The sequence below is a fragment of the Austrofundulus limnaeus genome, unplaced genomic scaffold (genome assembly GCF_001266775.1).
Source record: "Austrofundulus limnaeus strain Quisiro unplaced genomic scaffold, Austrofundulus_limnaeus-1.0 Scaffold13, whole genome shotgun sequence".
NCBI lineage: Eukaryota > Metazoa > Chordata > Actinopteri > Cyprinodontiformes > Rivulidae > Austrofundulus > Austrofundulus limnaeus.
In genome coordinates, this window is record NW_013952415.1 from 4,102,027 (window position 1) to 4,109,221 (window position 7,195).

Genomic DNA, 7,195 nt, shown 5'->3' on the forward strand with positions numbered 1-7,195 from the left:
TATATATATAGATATATGGGTCCTCTACTTCCCATTGTTCTCCTTTGGTCATCTTTTTCTGATGCTATTTTTGAAACACAAGTTTTTAGGTCGTTGTCACACAGACAAACACGGAGCCAACTTTTAGAATTTTGAAGCAGTTTTTTTTCCCCTTGTGATAATCTACTTGATTCTGCCAGTGGATGTGTCAAAAGGTTAACAACAAAGTATTGTGTTTTAGTTGAGATGATCAGTGTTACTCACTTCACTTGTCAGTAGTTTTCACTCTGTAGATGTGCAGCGATGAGTGGAAAATTCAAGCATCTGTGATGTCAGCTACTCATCAAAATCCTTTAAGCAGAACGTGTCAAAATGTCAGTTGTGCACAAAATAAAAGTATGAAATAAAACAGCCTAAACATAATCATGCAAATAAATAAACAGTTTGACAGTTTCACAATACTTCAGCTGATGCCATCTAAAGACTTTTCTTCTTGATGCTCATCTGGTGGTCCATAGGGTGTGAAAGTGTAGCGTAAAGCCAGTGTGTGAAGCTTTTGTTTAGATTTTAAATTCCAGATATTAGTGAGACTGAGCTCATAAAAGTCACAACTGAATTTGTATCTATTTAGCACAGAACAAATATTTCAAACCAGTATGTGAGTTGATGTATTGCACATAGTTTTGTGCAAATTGTCCTGTCAACAGCATGTATTTGTGTAACTCATTCTCTATATATTTTACTCACAGACTCTAATGCTATCACCTGTAGCTATGATAAATGTGTTATAATTAAGTGTAAAAATGTCAAACATTGCAATTAAGGTCCTTTACACAGAACACAAGTGATTGCAAGGGATTTGAGTGTCTCAGGGAGAATTTAAAATGTACAACAGAGTACACAGAATACAAATGATGCAGATGATTTCCACCAGTTCTGTTTTTGCAGCTAAAGTGAATTTTCCACAACATATTAACGTCAGGAACAAGTATGATAAACAACCTCCTTGTCATCTTTAAAAATCTCCATCCTGACGCGAAGCTTAAAGATGCACTTTAGTGGCTGTTTTTCAATGACACATTAACATTCATTATGATAATTTGTTTAGTCTATTTCTATATTCTTCCTCAGTGATGTGATTGTAAAACACTTTAAATGAACCAGAGGGTTGTGGCTCAGGGAAGAGCAAGACTGCAATTTCAAAAATACACTAAACTTAGATTAGAGGCTAAAGAGCTGTCAAATAAACAAACAAAAAAAATAAGTAAATTATCACCTTAAACAAGGCATTTACTGCTTATACACATATGTAATTAATTGTCAAAGATTCCCAATAATCGCTCAAAATCAGCAGGGAAAAGAGATGAAAAACTGGGATGCTTTTTGTCCAACACCCCAGCTTTATTTACAGTGCTACATTTTGAATTCTCAACACACAAATCCTGCAAAGGCATGAGCCAACATCAAGCGCGAGCAACACATGAGACACATGCATGTGTGCACATGATTGATTTCAACTTCCACTGTGCACGCACATAAATGCACTCAGGAAAATTACACTGACACGCTGTAGTACCACTGTTGCTCTGTCTGCCAGTTTGCTTGTACTTTTTCTTGATTTTATGGGTTGTGAATTCCAGCTCAGTCGGTTCATTCGCATAAAAATAAAAAATAAAAAATAAAAAATAAAAAAAACACTGTGCTGACAGCCTAGTGTGAGCAAGCTGGTAGGGGGTTGCTGTCCTGGTGATCGGATAAAAACAGAAAACGGAGACAAACTGAGGCAAGAGTAAAAGGATGAGTACAAGTGGGCAGAAAAAAMCCCAACAACAACACAGATAAGGATGACGGAGGTATAAGTGTGTATTACACAATAGCTGTGTTTCCACTGACCATGAAAATGCACAAATTAGAATTTAGAAAATAAATTTGCTCAATGGAAACACATAAATTTAGATAAAAATTATGTTTTTTGACAAAAAAAATACGCTAGGATGAGGTGGTATTTCAGCCATATCAAAATTGGTGTTTTTCGCAAAACTGCAATGGAAACACATTTTTCGCATCACGGGAGTCACGTGATCAACAACCGGCTGTTTCTACTGGTGAAAAAGACGATGACAAAGAAGATAACAGGAAGTAGAAATAGTATTAATATCACAGAAGTAGTATAAAATAGTAAACTCACCGACTACAATTTCCCAAAAACACAGCATAGCCGCTCCAAAGGGACTTGTTGCTGGAAAGCCTCAATAAAAGACACCAACGTCTCCTCTGATGATGAGCGCTAGTGTCGCGGTAGCAATATGCTATGTGTTTACATCCATTGCCGCCATGTTTGTAATGACTTATCATGGGAACAAACATATTCACGCGTGACTTTAATAGCATTTCTTACTTAATGGAAACACTGCAGTTGCGAAACTGTGTTTTTTAAAAATTAACAGAATATCGACAAAGTTTTGCGCACATTTGCAGTAGAAACACAGCTAATGTGTATGACAGTGTGAGAACTTTTAATATTAAAAATGTATAAATGACATTATTTATAGAAGACATTCTATAAATGAGTAGAGCCGACATGCAGTCACATGCACACATACACTGTTGCGTCCAATCTTGGCATCTCTTTGCTCCTTAATGAAGTAGTAAGTCCCTCTGCTCTGCCTCATAGGCCTGCCAATTAGGACACAGGCCATTGGGTATTGACAAATCAAGATCTCGGCTTCAAGTTTAATGGGCTTGACTTTAATATAGCCAATAAATTGGCACAGAGAGACTGTGCATGTGCTTCTGTGACTGTAAAGAATCATGAAGTGGCCATGAGAGGCAACAATGTTACATCCACTAAGTTGACAAAAGTTTGAGGAGCGAAAGGAAAGAAATGGAGGAAAAATAATTGAGGAGACAAAAAGAGGAGGAACTAGGTAAAAAAACAGCTATAAATAAAAGCAAGGTTGTGAAGTGAGACGTTAAAAAAGTGTAAGCTGAGATGAAAGGGGGGATGAACTTTGAATGGCAATGGGAGAAAAGGAAAAGATATAGCTGAGTTATGTGAAATTCCTCAGTCTAATCACGAGTGAGCAGCATGGGAAGCCATATCGCCTTTGAAATATTTAATCAACAATTTTTAAATGAGGATATTTGGCTGCTGTATGTGAGCAATGCCCCCCTTTATCCCATGAGACTGATTATAATTTTTTTCTTTTCAGAACCTGTTATCTGTACTCTGATGGATCCTTGTGCTTGTACTACAGAACCTAACAAGCTCTGACGTGAAAAAAGTTTTGCTTCTACACAGACAAATCCAATTATTGTCCAGCTATTTGCTGTTCTCCTGAACATGAATACAAAAAAAATGTGAGTAGCAGCTTTTGTATGGCCTAAAACTAAATGATTTGCTGCATTTTGTTACTTGATGCACGTTTCTTTAGTGTATTTATATTTTTCAATGACATCTTTCACATTTGGAATGGCTTTACCAATTATTTTGTGGGCAGCAAGATGCCTTGAGTCTACCTTAAGCTTTCCAATTTGATATATAATGTTGATAATGTTATTTCCTGTGGTTTGTTTTTGTTTTGTTTTTTAACAAATGCTCTTATTATTTGAATAGTCTGTACAATATATTAACATTTTTGTGTTAAAAAAACAGGATTCTATTGATGCATATCTTTATCTGGTGTGTGCTATCATTTTGACATTTTCAAAGACAAAAGTGTGGTGTAACGTTTATAAATACCAAGCAGTGAAATCCTTCCAAAAGAAAAAAAAAGACTGAAAGGTCACATTCTACAAAAGTAAGACCTATAATCAAGTTTGCCTCAACATAACTGAAAGATTAGTCAGGAAAGTAGAGACTGCTTTGGTCAAAGTGTGGGATTTGTCATTGTTATTAGTGTCAGAGGATTTAGCTTTGCACATAGTCATCAAAGTGGCACATGCTAAAAAAAACAGAAAACGCTTAAGTTCTGGTTTGAAATCTGTAACCTTGCTGAACAAAGATGAGAGGATTTTTGTCACACTGTCACTATGAACACGAGAGGAAGCTCATAAATGTGTCATTCACTGTTATTCAGTATTAAATGCTGCATTGTACTTTTTAGATGCTAGTGCTGAATTGTTTTGACAAATATCAAAAACAATCTGCTTGCAATTTAAAAAAGTACGCATGTGATGACTTTCTGAAAGGATTATGTTCAACACCTTTTTTATTCATTGGCTTAATCAAATAAATACTTGCAGAAAAGAAAGACAGAAGGAATGCTTCACATTAGGATGAGGTTGTTTTTTACGGTTTGCACCACCTGCGCTATGTTTTTATCCAAGCATCTATCCAGAAAATGATGGATTACACAGAGGGGTGAATTCAACTGTGGTCTGAGAGTAAATTTKGTTGTTGTGCACGCATGTGATAGTGGTTTAGAAAAATAGAGCAGATCATTAGCGAAACACTTGTTTGATCACAGTTTCCCCGAGATAATGATAGGAGCGAGCATTACTCGGTAATGGGTCCGTGGTATTTGAGCGTGTGTGAGTTCTTGTGTACGTCAGTTTCTGTGAGGGTGATATTGAGTTTTAGAGGTTGAGATAAAGCACATTTTTGGATCGTGAGGCTACTTTAAACTTTAATGCCTGCACAAGGTGCTCTTTGATTAAGAAAGTTTTAGGCTTTGAGTCATAGCTGCGGCCATAACAAAAGTGAATTTTTGATTGTGATAATGCACTCAATAAAATAAAGCTAAAATTTAAATAGATTATATATTTGTCTGAACGTTCTGTCCACTTAATGAAGCAAACATATCTTGTGTAGGCCAGGACAGTAAATTAAAACCCAGTACCTTAAAACTGAGCTAGTTATCAAGGAAAGGTGCCAGTTATTGACTAATCCTGTGCAGCAGATGAGTCTCTTTATAGAGCTGGCACACATGCCCGACCTCAGAAACACACACACATTTTCACATGAAACCACTCCAAGACTTTCATACACGCGGACAAAAACCGCACTGACATGCCCACACACATATTGAACCCTTCCATCACACGTGTCCTACACCCGCACCGTTCAAACACACACACATGCACACACATATAGCCCTCCCTTGTAATTATGCAGCCGTTTTATCCACTCTCTTTGCCCTCTCAGTCAGAGCAACTCTGCCAGCTCTGTCTTCACAGAACTGTTTTATTAGCATACCTCCATAATCACAGCTCAGCGCTTTATAGTGTGTAAAAATGGCATTGCTGCGTCGTTGTGCTGGCATATGGTTAGTATCTTGCTGACAGCACAGTCCTATTTGCTCATTGAATGTCAGCAGGAGAGTGGAGGATCCTGTTTTGTGCAGAAGAGAATTAAAGGGAAAAAAGTAAAAAAAATAGACGAATAGTGAGGAAATGTGGGGGAATGGAGCGATAAATGTTGAAAAGAAGGGGGAGATTAGGAATGGTAGGCGAGCAGAGGAGTTAACAYATGAGGAAAAAGGATAAGGGAAGATATTTATTTATTTGTTTTTTATTTAACCTTTATTTTACCAGGCAAAACATTAAGAATAAAATCTTATTCACAGTGTCAGCCTGGCGACACTGATTGACTCTCAGTGAGTCAGATGAGTTTACTGAAACAAAGGCGTTGATGCAAACCCTGGTTTAATGTGTCACTGTTTTAGTCCTTCTAATAAAAATTCTGGTATTTTGTGGGGGGTTTCTGCCGGTCCAACTCACTACTTCTATGCAAATACTGGCAGCGACATTTAGCTGTAATCCATCCTATCCTGCAGCATTCCCAGCATCAAAATATTGCTGCTATAGCCTGGCCCTTGCCTTCCTCCAAAGTTCTGCTCAATTCTAGTTTCCCTTCTCTGCTCTGTCTGGGCCTTCGCTATGGGATAAATCTTGTCTCATCAGGATCTGGCACAAGATTTATCTTATATTTCTACCATAGACAAGGATTTCTCCGGTAGTATTTTAACCGGGCCAATCAGCGAACAGGAGGAGGAGTTGTGAACGACGTCTATTTTCTGCGCGGTTTCAGTCTGCCTGTAGCAATGGCAGTGGAGGAAGTGATTGAAGCCAGTCCGTGTTGACAAGGCTTCCAAATTAAATTAAATTAGTCTCACAAAGCCTGCAGCTCTCATTTACAGCCACYTCGTTCAGCTCCGTACTTCTCTCTTCCTAGTAGTGGATAGTTGTTTACAGCACATGCAATTTCCGGTTAGCTTCTTAGCTTAGCTTCCTTCACAGTCAAACTGGCGCACTGCATACATCATGGCCAAATGCTAGCAACTGGGTAAATTAGATCCAATTGTTTTAAACTTCAACCGAGTCCACGCCTCCAGCAAGAAATCGCTTTTCAATAGCTGAGGTTCCAGATCCTCTGTACGAAGCTCGGGGATTTTGGGTTTGTTGTCAGGCTAGTGCTGCTACAATATGGCCACAAACTGCAAAAATGATGGCAGTGGTAAAATTTTTGTAAATGATTGAATGTTAGATACTGTGTTTTTTACATTTTACATTCTGATCGTTGCCACCTTAAATTGAAACAGAATGAGAGTTGGTGTGTGTCTTATCAATGTGTGTTCCTGCTGTAGCATAAACAAGGGCTGGTTACATTCTGACGTCTGAYGTAAAAGTTAGCACCTTCAGGGGTGCAACCAGGAAGAGCCTGAAGAGATATTGGTAGAAGTTTAGTTTTGCAGCCTCAGCTTGGGACAGCTGGGCTGTTAATGGGGGATTGTTGTGTTTTCCTAGTACGGGCCAAGGCCATAGGCTGTCTGTACTGTTGCTGTGAAACTGATTGGAGTAAAAAAAAAAAAAAAGAATAAAGTTTAGAGAAAAAAATCCAAGTGGGTCCTGCTACATTACTCAGACTTCCATTTTTTGAACAATGCTTTTCTCCACCACTGTAAAAGTCTATATTTCATTCAGGAGAGTAAAACAATTCATGAGCTGTAACACTTTAACTAGAAAATGTGACAGTCACTTTCAGTTCTCCCTGCTAGCTTTGTTGCACATATTAGCTTTAGTGTGGGAAAAACATGGATGTTTTATTAAAACACAGAGACATGTACACTGCACCAGTGACACACAGACACACAGAAGAAATAATGACAGTTACAGTGTCTAAAACTCAGTCTACCTGTAATTTTCCCCAAATTTTCTGTAGCCCTGCTCATTAAATGATATTTATGGATTTTGGTGTGTGTGTGGGGGGGTGGGG

At 38.0% G+C, this 7,195-nt stretch overlaps 1 long non-coding RNA gene across 1 annotated transcript in view; it reads right to left on the reverse strand.

Moving 5' to 3' along the window:
* Positions 1 to 303: 303 nt before the first annotated feature.
* Positions 304 to 7,195, reverse strand: part of LOC106513606 (uncharacterized) — a 78,530-nt gene continuing 71,638 nt past the window's right edge. Inside the window, exon 3 of the long non-coding RNA XR_001309808.1 lies at positions 304 to 330. This is a non-coding gene — a long non-coding RNA (uncharacterized LOC106513606). The remainder of the gene's footprint in view (positions 331 to 7,195) is intronic.